Consider the following 17,194-nt stretch of genomic DNA (forward strand, 5'->3'; position numbering starts at 1 on the left):
GGAGCTCTAAGGGGCTGCAGAAAAGGAAGGGTTGTTAGAGAGGGAGTGGAAAAAAGGAAGTTATTAACCAAAAAAAAAAAAAAACCAAACAAACAAAAAAACCGAAACCATTGCTTTAGGCAAGGTTGCCCTCCTAAGGGGAGAGGAGGGGGGTTTGTCAGTAAATTTCCTACTGCTGACCCAGGACATTCCCATGTGGACTGGTTGAAGGTTACATTTCTGTAGGGTTGAAACTACAGTTAGGTTAGGTATTAAGTTTTGGTTTACTGACTTTACCCTAAGTCATGCCATTGGGCACTGTGGTTTTCTTTTTAACACATGTCATATATCTAAATGTTTCACTTATTTGAATTATAATTTAAATGTATCATTTTAAAATGCAATAAAAGTTGTACCTTATGGAGGGCTGAAATTTTTCTACATCGTGATCTGAGTGGAGGTTACCTGGGTGTATATATCATAAAAAATCATTGAATTGTATGTTTATGATTAATGTAATGTATGAGCATTTATACATGAGTGTGTATAACCTCACTAAAAGAGTTTTTATTTTTTTAAAGCTTTTATTTCATTTGAGACAGAGATACACACAGAGAGAATGAGAGAGCATGAACAGGGGAGAGGCAGAGGGAGAGGCTGAAGCAGACTCCCCCCTGAGCCGGAAGCCCAACGTGGGGTTTGATCCCAGGACCTGGAGATCATGACCTGAGCCGAAGGCAGACACTTAACCATCTGAGCCACCCAGGCGCCCCTAAAAGAGTTTTTATTTTATTTTTTTATTTATTTATTTTTTTAAAGATTTTATTTATTTATTCAACAGAGATAGAGACAGCCAGCGAGAGAGGGAACACAAGCAGGGCGAGTGGGAGAGGAAGAAGCAGGCTCATAGCAGAAGAGCCTGATGTGGGGCTCGATCCCATAACGCCAGGATCACGCCCTGAGCCAAAGGCAGACGCTTAACCACTGTGCCACCCAGGCGCCCCCTTAAAAGAGTTTTTAAAATTGTAAACCACAACACATTATCTAAAGTACCCTGGAGAAATGAGATTGACTATAATTCTACATTTACCTCTTACATTTTATCAGTACAACACAGCGTGATATTACTGATTTTAAATCCCAAAGACAAAAGGTTTTTTAGCATTCCTCTTTATCAAAGCTTCTTTACCAGAAGACCCTCTTCTCTGACTACAGTACCCTGCTATCCTGATGGACAACTTGGAAGGCAGTAATGACAGGACGGTAAGTAAGCCTTTGACCCCTTATGATTCTTAATAATAGCAGTAGAAATAAAGAGAATAAACGTAGGCTGAGACTGGAATAAAACTGCTATCTGAACACACAAGAAACATGGGCTCTAATCATAGAAGCACTTGTCATTTTCACAGTACTTTTTATCTGCGAATTCTTCACAGTGGGAACCTCTGGTACCCAGAGAGCAATAACCATTGTTTGATACACAAAAAGGAAAGATGCAATGAGGTAAAATACTTTTCAGAAATTAGCAATTCAAGCCAGAGCTAGAACACAAGAGTTTTAGAAACATAATCTTGAGATTCAAATGTACTAGCTCTTCTGAGCTTCTTTAAAATGCTAGGTCTCAAGAATGTCAGAGTTCTTTAAAAAAAAGTCTTTTCAGTTAAAGTTCCAAGCTTTTGACGTCCATTTTAATTTTGTAGTCATTACTAGAGAAAGTATGTCTGATATCTCAGCTTATGGGCAGCAATCTCTTCCAAAGGCCGCTTACCTGGCGATATTTCCAGGTGAACAGGTATGTTCTAATGCAAACAAAATGTTATTTCAGGAACTGTTTTCATGTACAGCACAATTTATTTTCTCTGACCTGGAACAGAGCCCATTTGGAGATGCAATATGTCATCACAAAACGAGGAGTAGTGTATCTTTTCCACTGGACCTTTGGCCTGGTTTCCAGTGTAGACATAAGACTTTTTTCCTATGAGCTTATAAAGCAAGTCATTTACTTTCCCATAGTTCTCATTCTTCATTATTATCACACAACTGTTTGAAAATACTCATTTTGTTTAAAGACTCTAAATATGTCAAGGCCAGTTTTTCCCTCTCATTTCTCTCTGGCTTTATTGAGATATTATTGACATATAACCTATGCAAGTTTAAGGTATACAATGTGATGATTTTTTCTTTTAGAATAACAAAAAATACTTTACTAAAACATAAGATTTACAGAAGTTTCCAGACAAGCCATACAAAATGGTCACGAGCTTTTTCTTTGTAGAGGCCGGTATTTGAATTCCTGACCCCCTCTCTACTGTTCAGCTGATATGTGGGCTCTACAGGGGTGCCCTCAGGAATGGGAAGCTCAACAAATCCGGGAGCAGCTATGCTGTACCTCAGATGGCCCTCGTCATTAGAATTCTCGATTGCGGAAGCACTTCAGTCTAAATTTATTGGCCTCATTTTTGCCCTGGTTCCCACCCACTGCAAGTTTTTGAAGACAGTTTTGTTTTCTATTCCAAATCTTCCTTTCCCAAGATAACTTCCAGGCTCCTTCAACTGTTCTTCATTTTCCCTGTTTTCAACACTTCGCTCCTGGTTGCCAGCGTTTGAATACTTACCAAGATCCATCTCTATATGCCTCATAGAATGGAAGATTAGGGAACAAGATTGATGAGCAGACAACTTAAATAGAGTCACTGATTTGCTGCAGGCTTCTTAGAGAAAGTATGGGGAAAGAAATGAGTTTCTCCTGATTTATGTAATTCTCATCATTCATTATTCATCCATTCATTCAATAATTGTATGTCAAGTACCCACTCTGTGCAAAGCACTGGGCTGGGTGTTGGAGATTATAAAACAAACAAACCAAAAAGACAAAAGGACCTCCACTTGGGAAAGCAGGTAAGAAACAATTATAACAGAATAAAGGGGGCTGGAAAAAGGGTAAGCATAGAAACTAAAAGAGAGCCTCTTAACCTGGAATGTTAGGAAGTGTGAGAGTCAGGGAAGTCTTCCAGAGAAGATGACATCTAGAACATCCTCATTGAAATTGGCCTAGCACTCACTTCATGCTCAGAAGTATATAAAGGCTGCTATCATAGAGGGATTTAAATCACACCCATGCAAATGAAATAAAGAAGTCTGAACAGGCCTGAGCATTGTTGTGAAATTGTATTTATCATATTTAGCGTTGGCAGAGAGAGTTAGGGAAAGTCCAAGACTCAAAGTTGTTCACTCACTATATCAAGTGGTAGAGGGCGATATAAAAGATATGTCAGGACTCCTGCCATAAGCAAGACAAAGGCAATTCAATTTCGTTTAAATTAGAAAGAGGATTAATTGGCATAAAACCTGCAAGTTTAAGGAGTAAACTTCGGGAAAGGCTTTATGCAGGTACTCAAATGATGTCCTCAGGATACTGTCTTTCTCATCAATCTCTAGGCTCCACTTTCTTCTTCAGTGGCTTTGTGCTCAGGCAGCCCTGTGTCAACTTCAAGCTGTATGATTCCAGCTTAACAATCCTAGGAGAAAGAGTTTACCGTAATGCTAGGATTGACCCCCCTGTCTCAGCTTGGGTTGTATGCACACCTCTGAACAAATCATTGTGGCAAGGAGAACTTGTTACACTTTGAAGACTGGCCTGGATAACATTCTCACTTCTGGAACCAGGGAGTAGATTTGACTCTATCTGAACTACATAGTGTAATACTTGGAAGAAGTAGTTTCTTCAGGAAAAAAAAAAATGAGGTGGTTTTAGCAGAAGTAGGACTAGACATCGGCCTTCAAAAACAAACACACAAAAAACCAGTTGACCAAATCATAGAGATGAAGAGAAAATACATTCACATTTTTGGTATACAGTCAATCGAGCTGCTGAATTCAGAATTTATTGCGTTCGGAGCACAAAGTGCTACAAAAGATGCTAAAATAAGCCAGACATAGCCCCTACCCTTTAGGAGAATTTGCCTAGAACTTTGCTCTCAAACTTTAGTATGCATAAGATCCCTTGGGGAACTTGTTTAAAATGCAGGATCTGGGCCCTCTTCTAGACTTAGTAAATGAATTTCCTGTACTGGGGTCTGAGAATCATCATTGTTTAAAAGCAGGTGATTCTAATACAGGTAATCCCCGCATAACACTTTAAGAAACAGGGTCTAGGAGCACCTGGGTGGCTTAGTCATTAAGCGTCTGCCTTGGGCTCAGGTCATGATCCTAGGGTCCTGGAATTGAGCCCCACATTGGGCTCCCTGCTCAGCGAAGAGCCTGCTTCTCCTTCTCCCACTCCCCCCTGCTTGTGTTCCCTCTCTCACTGTCTCTCACTGTCAAATAAATAAATAATATCTTTAAAACAAAACAAAACAGGGTCTAGATGGTGTTAATAAACATACACACAAAAAAATGATAATGCAAGGCAGAAGTGGAAATATTTGAGAGTTTCAAATGTGTGTTTTAAGAGTTTCGAGCAAGCAGGCCTTAGTTTCTGTTATGAGAGATTAATGAAGATTTGGTGGACATGGAGATACATACTCACGGTTTCATTAGGCAGGTGAAAGAGCAAAATATCTGAAATGAAAGAAACAGTGTGAACCAAAGAACAGACCCTTAACATGCCCAGGAGTAATAAGAACTGCATTCTTGGTCAGGTGCCTGGCTGGCTAAGATGGAAGAGCATGAGACTCTTGAGGTAGTGAGTTTGAGCCCCAAGCTGGGTGTACAGATTATTTAAAAAAATAAATAAACATAAAAAAAAAAAAAAGAATTGAGTTCTTGGTAATAAAGCTATAAAAGTAACTTAATGCCACTGAATTGTACACTTAAAAATGACTAAACGGGGGCACCTGGGTGGCTCAGTTGGTTACGCATCTGCCTTTGGCTTAAGTCATGATCTCAGAGTCCTGGGATGGAGCCCCAGAGCAGGCTTCCTGCTCAGCGGGAGTCTGCTTCTCTCTCTCTGCCTTTGCCCCTGCCCCTCCCCCTGCTTATGCTCTCTCATGCTCCCTCTCTGTCAAATAAATAAATAAAATATTTTAAAAAATGATTAAATGGCAAATTTTATTATGTATATTTTACCACAATTTTTTTTAAAAAGTAAGTTAAGATGAACTGGTGGAAGAATTCTATCTGTACTGTAGAAAGCTGGTTTGGGTCTGGAAATCCCTGATAGTTGGAATCCTCTCAATATTTAAAACACAGCAAAGGATCTGGGTCACGTTCTTTATCAGCAGGAATGACACACAAATATTTGCTCACTTTGGCACAGTCATCAGAAATGATGTGGGACCCTGGCCCATTGGCAGGATCCTGCTGCTGTGCCAGGAGCTATAAGCCTTCCCGCAGGGGTCCCAGGGCAGGAGCAGGCAGCCAGGGTGGTGAAAAGGTACTTGAGGGCTAAGGGGAGCAGCTGCTTTACCAACTGAATTGGAAGAATTTTAATATATTCAGCACTGTATCAGTATAAAATGACTGAATGCCCACAACACTTATGGGGTTGTGGGCATTGCGTTCCGCACAGCACTGACTCAGCTGTAGGAAAGGTAGAAAGAAGGCTAGATTTGTCTTTTCCTATCACCTCTCACAGACATTTATTTCCTCCGTTAAAAGCACACTTTTCCTTCTCTCCAACCTTCCGGCCTCCCAACTATCCCCATATACACACCTCTGGGCTCCCAGTTCCAACGAGTATATTCTGATGTCCTCCAACAGCATAATCTGAATGTGTTCCAAGTTTTTCCTTATGTTCCCAAGCCAGTCCTCCAGCATTTCCTTTACACACCCACCCAAGCTTGTTCCTTTATATCAGCTTACCTGACAACCAGCCAAAGAAACTGACCTGATAAATTAACACGAAGATGATCTGCACTTTTAGTAAAGATACATGGAGGCATCTGTGGTTCAGAGTGGTGAACAAATCCCTGTTGCTTTAATTTCCATGAGAAGGTTGGTGGGGTAGGAGCTGTTTTTGAGAATGGAGTCATGTCTGATATCTCTCAAATGATGCCCTGAGGATCTCCACTCATGGATGACACTTCGTACAGCTACCCCTCAAATACTTTTGCCTGAAGGAGGCAGGATGACTAAGTAAAATAACATCCACCAAGAATCTCAAAACTCCAATGATTACAGCCTCATTTTGCTAACATGATCTCAAAAGTGTCCGTGTGTGCTCTTCTCGAAACCCTTTCCCTTCCCACAAACTTTCCTAGAGAGCAGTGAAACAATGGGATTAAAAAGATGAAGTGGGGGCGCCTGGGTGGCACAGCGGTTAAGCGTCTGCCTTCGGCTCAGGGCTTGATCCCAGCGTTATGGGATCGAGCCCCACATCAGGCTCCTCCGCTATGAGCCTGCTTCTTCCTCTCCCACTCCCCCTGCTTGTGCTCCCTCTCTCGCTGGCTGTCTCTATCTCTGTCGAATAAATAAATAAAATCTTTAAAAAAAAAAAAAGATGAAGTGATTAAATGAAATGAGGTATCCTGAATTCGATCCTGGAACAGAAAAAGGATATTAATGGAAAAACTAGTAAAATCCAAATGGAGTCTATTAATAGTGTTGTGCCAGTGTTCATTTCTCAGCTTTGGCAAACATACCATGGTTATACAAGAGACTACCATTAGGGAACGCTGGGTGAAGTGTATATAGGAATTATCTGTACTATCTTTGTATCTTTCTGTAGATCTAAAATTATCACCCAATAAAAAATTTATTTTTAAGAAAGGTGAAGAAAGAAGAGAATCTAAGCCATAATTAGCCTCTATTCAAGGAATGTCTGCATTCCAACACCACCCTTGGTACAAAATCTTCCTCCAACTCATTCACAGAAAGGTGAATTGGCATTCCAGTGTTTTAGCAACATTGCATCATACATAATTATTAAAAACAGTGTAAAAAAAAGTAAACCAAAAAAAAGTTAAACAAGTAATCATTAACAACACTTTAGAGAAACTTTGTTTGTATTGATTTAGATTACAGGTATGAGGGGAAAAAATTAACCCCAAGAATTGCTTTTGTAAAAACTTGAGGATTTAATCAAACCATCACTTGAGGTACATTGGGGAATAAGTCTGGGGAAAAGGCAGGGAGACTTATGCTTTTGACTATGTATTTTTGTATTGCATGACTTATTTTTAAACAATGAGAATGAATTATTTTTATAATTTTTAAATTTTAAAATTTTATAAATTTTATAATTTTTAAAACCAAATATAGGGGTGCCTGGGTGGCTCAGTCGTTAAGCATCTGCCTTCAGCTCAGGGCGTGATCCCGGAGTCCTGGGATCAAGCCCCACATCAGGCTCCTCTGATGGGAGCCTGCTTCTTCCTCTCCTATTCCCCTGCTTGTGTTCTTCCCTCTCTCGCTGACTGTCTCTCTCTCTGTCAAATAAATAAATCTTTAATAAAATAAAATTAAAATTAAAAAAACAAATATATGTATTATATATTATGTCTATAATATATTATATCTATAATATATCATATGTTATATCTATAATATATAATATATATTATATATTATAGATATAATATATATATAGTTTTAAAGATTTTATTCTTAAGTAATTTCTACACCCAACATGGTCCTCAAACCTCCAACTCTGAGATCAAGAGTCACATCCTCCACCAACCAGCCAGCCAGGTGCCCCAACAAATATATATGTTTTAAGTAGCAGTTTATACACTATGAGGCAGAAATAGCTATGTTTGAAATGGAACACAGAAACATTGTAATTATAAAACAAAAAAAATGCAGTAATCAAAGGAAAAGGGGGAAGTAATATGGAAGGAAATATGTACAGATGTTCATAATGCTTAGATATGATGGTAAGATGGACTTTTAAACTTTGTATTTTATATTCTCTGTAGTCAACATGCAGTGTTTATTAGGAAAAATAAAAATAAAAATTACAACCTTTACATATATGTATTTATCAAATTTTTCTGTACAAATGTTATGACATCTGTCCCTACGTGGTTCTTTAAACTTGAGGAAATTAAGAATTTTAGAACATGTATCTTAAACATCTGCTGAAAAAAAACTACATTAAAAGAAATAGGCTGTAAGAACTTGGCCACAGATGCACTGTTTCCATTTCAAAGTTACTTAGGAAAAACATCTAGCTGTGTAAAGGGCTGCCTTCCAAAATACTCGGAGTAACGACCAGGGAGATAACTATTTGAATATTCCTGTTAAGTGTCTGAAACCAAACACTATTTTCTTTCTTTCTTTCTTTCTTTTTTTTTTTTTAAAGATTTTATTTATTTAGTTGACAGAGATAGAGATAGCCTGCGAGAGAGGGAACACAAGCAGGGGGAGTGGGAGAGGAAGAAGCAGGCTTCCAGCAGAGGAGCCTGACGTGGGGCTCGATCCCATAACGCCGGGATCACGCCCTGAGCCAAAGGCAGACGCTTAACCGCTGTGCCACCCAGGCGCCCCTCTTTTTCTTTTTTTAATAAGTATTTTCAAAAGAAAATCTTCAAACCTTTGGCTTCTCTCCTGTGGTTTCTTTTCTCATCTCCACTTGAATATCCCTAAAGCACCACAAAGAAAACAAACCTGAAATCAAATCCAACATCTTCATGCCATCGAGTTCCCAGACTTCTCCTCCCACCTTCCCTGGAATTGAAAGCAGGGTTTGAGTATCTCCAGAAAAAAAATAATCAGATCTGGAGGAGATTTCACTTAGCCTTAGAGGGTGCTTAGGCCAGGAGGGTCACATTCTCAGAGCTAAGTGGAATATACACAGCCAGGCTGGAGAAGGAGGAAGTTCTCAAGAAAGCAGGGTGACAGCATGAGCCCTTGGAACAGAGAGACTAGCAGTCAGAGTGTCAGTGCTGGGAAGGCAGATGTGTAAAGGGGATTTGTAAGAAAGTTTGTTCCATAATATCCTGTATCCCTCAGCCCCACCTCCAGTAGCACTCCACCCGTATTCCCAAGGCTTCTTTTTTCTTTCTTTTTTTTAAAAGATTTTATTTATTTGACAGAGAGAGAGAGACAGCCAGTGAGAGAGGGAACACGAGCAGGGGAAGTGGGAGAGGAAGAAGCAGGCTCATAGCAGAGGAGCCTGATGTGGGGCTCGATCCCAGGACTCCAAGATCACACCCTGAGCCGAAGGCAGACGCCCAACAACTGAGACACCCAGGCGCCCCTATCCAAGGCTTCTAAAAAATCGGGCCTGGGGGCACCAAGGTGGCTCAGTTGGTTAAGCATCTGCCTTCAGCTCAGGTCATGATCTCGGGGTCCTGGAATGGAGCCCCACATCAAGCTCCCTTCTCAGCAGGGAGACTGCTTGTCCCTCTCCCTCTGCCCATCCCTTGCTTGTGCTCTCTCTCTCTCTTAAATAAATAAAATCTTAAAAAAAAAAAAAAAACCCAATAGACTGCCTGGGTTTGAAACCTGATTCCACTTACTGGTTGTTGGCAAATCAACACACCTCTCTATTCATTGATTTCCTCATCTGTAAAATGGCATATGGTCATGCCTACTTTATGGGGGTATGAGAATTAATTGAATTAACCCTGTTTCATAACTGAAATACTGTTTAGATGGCTACAATAGTTACCAACTTGTTCTTCCTTTCCTCAGGATCTTCTAGTCTTCATGTTTTTCACAGTGGTGCCAGAGGGGCCCCTGGGTGGCTCAGTCAGTTGAGCATCTGCCTTCAGCACACGTCATGATCTCAGGGTTCTGGGATCAACCCCCCCACCTTCCAGACTCCCTGCTCAGGGGGGAGTCTGCTTCTCCCTTTCTCTCTGCCCCTCCCCCCTGCTTGCACGCTCTCTCTCTCTCTCTGTCTCTCTCAAATAAATAAAAAAATCTTTTAAAAAATGCTGCCAGATGGGGCGCCTGGGTGGTACAGCAGTTAAGCGTCTGCCTTCGGCTCAGGGCGTGATCCTGGCGTTATGGGATCGAGCCCCACATCAGGCTCCTCTGCTGTGAGGCCTGCTTCTTCCTCTCACACTCCCCCTGCTTGTGTTCCCTCTCTCGCTGGCTGTCTCTATCTCTGTCAAATAAATAAATAAATAAAATCTTTAAAAAAAAAAATGCTGCCAGAGGGGCGCCTGGGTGGCACAGCGGTTAAGCGTCTGCCTTTGGCTCAGGGCGTGATCCCGGCGTTATGGGATCAAACCCCACATCAGGCTCCTCTGCTATGAGCCTGCTTCTTCCTCTCCCATTCCCCCGGCTTCTGTTCCCTCTCTCGCTGGCTGTCTCTATCTCTGTCAAATAAATAAATAAATAAAATCTTTAAAAAAAAAAAATGCTGCCAGAGATTCTCTAAAATACAGACCTGTATGCATTTATCCCCAGCTGAAACCCCTTTAAGTATGGTCAATAGTCACCCTTTGTTTCCAATTCAACTTTTTTTTTTAGGTTCTAATATTTTATTCAAATTTTACTTTATGTTAATTACAGCATTGGAAGGGAAGGATCTAATTCCACACAAAACGTAAGACTCTAAAATGCACCAATTAAACTACAAAAAATAAACCAAGTGGCAAGAATATAAATAGAAATCCAATTTAGATTCTGAATGATGTCACAATGTGATTACAGTCACAGAGACAGTTACGGTTTGCAGCTAGAATTCTTGGAAGTTGTTTCATCTGGTGCAAGGGCAAAAAAACACTACATGAATGGGAATTAAGCTCTGAATTATTGGTTTCATCATATCCATCTTCTCCAACTCCATTAGGGTAGGAAACCATGGTTCACATAAAAAACCAGCTACTGTGCACTGCAGACTATTTTTGGTGTAAAAGAGGTAATTGGACTGGGGTTGAAACAGGTCATGAAAACTGTCTAAAGTCTCTTTCAGGGACACCTGGGTGTCTCAGTGGGTTAAGTGTCTGCCTTCAGCTCAGGTCATGATCCTTAGGTCCTGAGATCGAGCCCTATGTTGGGCTCCTTGCTTAGTGGGGATTCTGCTTCTCTCTCTCCCTCTGCCCACCCCTCCCCTTCCCCCGCTTGCGTGTGCTTTCTCTCTACCTCAAATAAAGAAATAAAATCTTTTAAAAAAAATAAAATCTCTTTCAGATGAGTTAGTACACAACAGCAAACAACAAGCCTCTCCTCCATTAGGGTAGGAAACCAAGGTTCACTTCTCAGGAAATCACAATTTCATTCATGTACTCAATACCAATTTACAAATTGCCTATAAATTATCAGCTTCCACTAGGAGCCATTTCTAGATTAAAAAAAAAAATCTGACATCTCTATAGGCCACCAAGTTCCCCCCAAGTCTATGGCTGAAAGGACCTTTTTTTTAGAATTGGGTTTCCTCTGTATCTCTGAAAGGGTAACACCTTAAAACAGAATCATTTTTAACCTGGAGATCTAACATGATATTTAGCAATACTGAATCCCAGACAAAGGTACCCTAAATTCTGAAGGTAGCTACCCTGCAAAATAGTTTAAAATTCAACGATTGTACAGTATTCAATTATGCTTGCCTTCCAGGCCAAGACCAATCTTGTGGCCACCTGTGTTGACATTCTTGCCATCCAGCAGAGCTGACAGTGTCAGTCTGACACCCCTGGCTTTAGGGTCTGAATCTATCCTAAACCCATCAGGCTGGAGTTGTTCACTTCAATCGGGAAACAGGCATCAGGGTACATCTGATACTTGGCTGCTATTCCGAAGTGAGTGTTACTAGTTTCTGCTGTTCAGGCCAGATTAACATTGGTCTCCAACTTCTTTTTCACCTTCTGATAAATGGAGTTACTACATTCTATCTTGTCATTAATATTAGTGCAAAGCTGCAATTCATCAGTTTTGTAGCCAACCACAAATTTGCTCTGGGTCCCCCCAATTTGGGGTCTCAGATTTCATCTGGGAGCTAGTCAGCCAGACAGCCAGACAGCCAGCTTTCTTGACCTGGCACCTGCACACCCAGACTGAAGACCCAACCATGTAGAAATCCACGTCCAGGTTGATGCACTCTCGCTTATGCCCTGTCCTTATTTTATCATCCCACCCCTTCATCACCCCCTACCCCCACATCCTGCCCCTGTTCTCCGTGTTTGCTGAGAGTTTGAATCAAAGATCAGCTTCACTCCACATGCAAGCTGATCTTCCACAAAAATCTCCATGTCTAGTGTGTTGTCAGTGTTTCATTTCTCCACAGACGTCAGACTTTATTTGGTGCATCTGTACTTGGTTTCCAGGCTAACCCTCACTTTGGTGGTTGATCTCAGTGTTGGCTGAAATTAAGCTTGTACATTCCAGTCTATTCTCAGATTTTGTTTTGTTTTGTTTTCTTTTTAAAAAGATTTTATTTATTAGAGAGAGAGAGAGAGCACAAGCAGAGGGTGAGAGGCAGAGGGAGAGGGAGAAGACTCCCTGCTGAGCAAGGAGCCTGATGCTGGGATGGATCCCAGAACCCTGTATCATGACCTGAGCTGAAGGCAGAGGCTTAACTGACTGAGCCACCCAGACGCCCCTCAGATTTTGTTTCCAATCAGGTTTTATGAAGCTAAATCCATAGCTTTTGGTGAAGGCATCCTTGGCAGATATGCCAAGATGAGCGTTCACGGGAGGCATAGCCATCCCTGGCTCAGCAGCAGTGGCGTCAGGCTGGGCGGTGGCTATTGAGCCCCAACTCAACTTCTGATCCTTAAGTCCTGCTCCTTCCCACCCACCTACACCATCGTCGCCCACACACCTGGCACTGGCATGACTCCAGGCCTCTCCTTATGTTCTCTCCTTTCTCTGGATTCTCTCTGGAATCTCTCTATTATTCTTTAACTAATGAGTTGCTATTAAACCTTCAAGACACTAGTAAAAAATTTTCTCTTCTGTGAAGTGTTTCTCAGCAATCCCAGACAAAAGTGAGTCACTTCCACTTCTTTGTTTCCATTTCAATTGGTATATAGCCCTGCCTTTGTACCTAACATGTTGTGTTGCAATTATGTGTTTATGGGTCTCTCTTTCTCAGTAAACTGTGATCTACTCAATGACAGGGACTGCTTCTAATTCTTTGTTTGTCCAAAACCACAGTCACATCCCTAGCACATCAAAGATGTTTAATAACAGTGTGATGAATGGATGAATGAATAAATGAATGGATTAGTATAACACCTCAGGTGACATCTACTTTAGTAGGATGGTAAAGACAGTAAAGTGGTGACAAGTAGGGTACAGGCTCCACCACTTTAGTCATGTGACTGGACAAATTTCTGACTTTCTGTGCCTTGGTTTCATCATCTATAAAATGGTGACAATAATACCTTTTTAGTTGTTTGAATTAAATAATAAATGTATAATGTTTAGAGGAAGGCCTGGCACATAGTAATGATCTATATGTATTAGTTATTATTGTTGTTATTGTTCATGGAGAATCACTGTAAACTCCATGAGAGGTAGGAACTATGTTTTGACTTAACATTTAATTCCTAACTGCCACAGTGCTTCATATACAATAGGCACAATAGGTATAGTAGGTAACTGCCACAGTGCTTCATATACAATAGGTAAAGATTTCTTGAATAAATATCAAAATAATAAAAAAGAGAACGAAAGAGAGTAAAAAAAAAAAAAAACAAACCCAAAAACCCACACAAGGTAAATAGGGGTGAACCTGGCACAAAGCACAAAGATATTGCCAAGTCACCTCAGATCCTCACCACAGGGCTGGATGACAAGGTGGCCCTGGAATTTCTGAATCTTTCATTTCAACGTCACAGGAACTTTGACTCTGCCCACCTCATTCACAGTGCTCTCTCTAAAGACACTGAAAGGGCAAAGAATGCTATATACAGGGAGTGATTTAATAAGACATTAAGCGCCAGGAAAGCCTGCTTTTTCTTCTGTAGCTCATGGACTCATGACCTGCTGCTGAAATCACTTTTTTTTTTTTTAAGATTTTATCTATTTATTTAGATAAAGTGAGTGCAAGAAGGGGAGGGGCAGAGGGAGAGGCAGAAAGAGAATCTCAAGAAGACTCCATGCTGAGTACAGAGCCTGACATGGGGTTTGATTTCATGACCTTGAAATCATGACCTGAGCTAAAATCAAGAGTCAGACACTTAACCAACTGAGCCACCCAGGCACCCCTGAGTCACCTTTTCTGGTTCTTGGCTTGGTCTGTAAAAATCAAACCCTAAATACTTGAATATCTATTTGTAACCAGACTAGATGATGGTGGCTTCAGTAATTGTTTGTCATCTGCATTGCAGAAACAGAGTCAAAATGAGATTTGTAAGGAGGATGTCTTAGTTCAGGCTCCTATAACAAATTATCATAGACTGGGTGATGTGTCGATAATAGAAATTCATTTCTCACAGTTCTGGAGGCTGGAAGTATGAGATCAGGGTGCTGGCAGAGTTGGGTTCTGGCAAAGGTCCTCTTCTAAGCTGTAAATTGCTGACTTTTTGTATCCTTACATGGCAGAGGATGAGAGCCAGCTCTCTGGCTGAAGGTTCCACCCTCATGACTTAATTACCTCCCAAAGGCCCCAATTTCAGATACCATCACAGGGTTCAGCATGTGAACTGGGGGAGTGAAGACACAAACATTCATCAAGTGATCTGCTTTTTACGCAGAGGAGGCAAAATTTTACTCATCTTAGTTTTTCAGCTGGGCTCTTTAACAAAAAAACAGATTAATGAGCAAAAAACATACAATTTAATGTGTGCAGTGTAAGACATCACATGGGAGAAACTTGAAATGTAACTCAAAGTAGTGGCTTAGAACTCTGGCTTATGTAGCATCTTCAACAAAGAACAATATAAGTATAGAGAAATGACAGGACAAAGGAATGTAGTTTTAGGCCTCCAAGGGTGGGAAACTGAAGGAAGGTAAATAGATGGGAGAAAGCTGATGGAGTAAAGTTTGTTTGCAGATTCCTTGTTTATTGTCCTTGAACTGATAAGTCTGTCTCCAGAAAAAGGAGAATTTATATCCTGCATGTAGGCAGAAAGAGGGCAAGTAGAGAGAATAGTTTGCCGCTTCTTAATTGCCTTAAGTTTGAAATAATTTTTAAGTCAAAGAGGAATATTTTGGGGTGACGTATTCTTTTTTTTTTTTTTTTTAAAGATTTTATTTGTTTATTGGACAGAGATAGAGGCAGCCAGCGAGAGAGGGAACACAAGCAGAGGGAGTGGGAGAGGAAGAAGCAGGCTCATAGCGGAGGAGCCTGATGTGGGGCTCGATCCCAGAACACCGGGATCACGCCCTGAGCCGAAGGCAGACGCTTAACCGCTGTGCCACCCAGGCGCCCCTGGGGTGACGTATTCTAATCTCCTCCATTTACTATCCAGAAAAGCCTAAGAGAAAATTTTTAAAAATTAATTTATTTTTATTTAAATTCAATTAACATATAATGTATTATTGGTTTTGGAGGTAGAGGTCAGTGATTCATCAGTCTTATGTAATACCCAGTGCTTATTACGCCATGTACCCTCCTTAATGTCCATCACCCAGTTACCCCATCTCCCCACCCCCTTCCTCAATCCAGCAACCCTCCAGCAACCCTCAATTTGTTTCCTATGCTTAAGAGTCTCTTATGGCTTGTCTCCCTCTCTGATTTTGTCTTGTTTTAATTTTTCCTCTCTTCCCCTATGATCCTCTGTTTTGTTTCTTAAATTCCACATATCAGTGAGATCATATGATAATTGTCTTTCTCTGATTGACATATTTCACTTAGCACAACACCCTCTAGCTCCATCCATGGCATTGCAAATGGCAAGATTTCTTTTTTTTTTTTAAGATTTTATTTATTTGACAGAGAGACACAGTGAGAGAGAGGGAAAAGAAGCAGGAGGAGTGGGAGAGGGAGAAGCAGGCTTCCCACTGAGTAGGGAGCCCAATGCGGGGCTCGATCCCAGGACCCAGGATCACGACCTGAGCCGAAGGCAGACGCTTAACGACTGAGCCAGCCAGGCACCCCAAGATTTCATTTTTTGATGGCTGAGCAGTATTTCATTGTGTGTGTGTATATATCTTCATTATCTATTCATCTGTCAATGGATATCTGGGCTTTTTCCATAGCTGGGCTATTGTGGACATTACTGCTATAAACATTGGGGTGCAGGTGCCCCTTTGGATCACTACATTTGTATCTTTGGGATAAATACCCAGTAGTGCAATTGCTGGATCATAAGGTCTATTTTCAACCTTTTGAGGAACCTCCATACTGTTTTCCAGAGTGGCTGAACCAGCTTGCATACCCACCAACAGTCTAAGAGGGTTCCCCTTTCTCTGCATCCTCTCCAACATCTGTTATTTCCTGACTTGTTAATTTTAGCCATTCTGACTGGTGTGAGGTGGTATCTCATTGTGGTTTTGATTTGTATTTTCCTGATTCTGAGTGATGTCGAGCATTTTTTCATGTGTCTGTGGGCCATTTATATGTCTTCTTTGCAGAAATGTCTGTTCATATCTTTGGCCCATTTCTTGATTGGATTATTTGTTCTTTGGGTGTTTAGTCTGATAAGTTCATTATAGATTTTGGATACTAGCCTTTTATCTGATATGTCATTTGCAAATATCTTCTCCTATTCTGTCGATTGTCTTTTGGTTTTGTCAGCTGTCTCCTTTGCTGTGCAAAAGCTTTTTATCTTGATGAAGACCTAATAATTCATTTTTGCCTTTGTTTCCCTTGCCTTTGGAGATGTGTCTAGCAAGAAGTTGCTGCAGCTGAGGTCGAAGAGGTTGCTGCCTGTGTTCTCCCCTAGGATTTTGATGGATTCCTGTCTCACATTTAGTCATTCATCCATTTTGAGTCTATTTTTGTGTATGGTGTAAGGAAATGGTCCAGTTTCATTCTTCTGCATGTGGCTGTCCAATTTTCCTAACACCATTTGTTGAAGAGACTGTCTTTTTTCCATTGATATTCTTTCCTGCTTTGCCAAAGATTAGTTGACCATAGAGTTGAGGGTCCATTTCTGGGTTCTCTATTCTGTTGCATTGATCTAGGTGTCTGTTTTTGTGCCAGTACCATACTGTCTTGATGATTACAGCTTTGTAATAGAGCTTGAAGTCCGGGATTGTGATGCCAGCTTTGGTTTTCTTTAAGGAAAGAGAAAGTTGAATAGGAAGTATTATGTCATGGTAGCCCACTAGTTTGAACACCAAACTGGAAAAAGAAAGCAAAGAGGGGGTGCTGGCTAGCTTGGTCAGAAGAGCATGTGACTCTTGATCTTGGGGTCATGAGTTTGAGCCCCATGTTTGGTGTAGAGATTACTTAAAAAGTAAATATATAAACTTAAAAGAAAAGAAAGCAAAGAGG

At 40.8% G+C, this 17,194-nt stretch overlaps 1 pseudogene; it reads right to left on the minus strand.

The window, feature by feature from the left end:
* Positions 1-11,403: 11,403 nt before the first annotated feature.
* LOC109490611 lies at positions 11,404-12,633 on the minus strand (annotated as a pseudogene).
* Positions 12,634-17,194: the final 4,561 nt, after the last annotated feature.

This window comes from Ailuropoda melanoleuca, chromosome 11 (assembly GCF_002007445.2).
Source record: "Ailuropoda melanoleuca isolate Jingjing chromosome 11, ASM200744v2, whole genome shotgun sequence".
Lineage (NCBI taxonomy): Eukaryota > Metazoa > Chordata > Mammalia > Carnivora > Ursidae > Ailuropoda > Ailuropoda melanoleuca.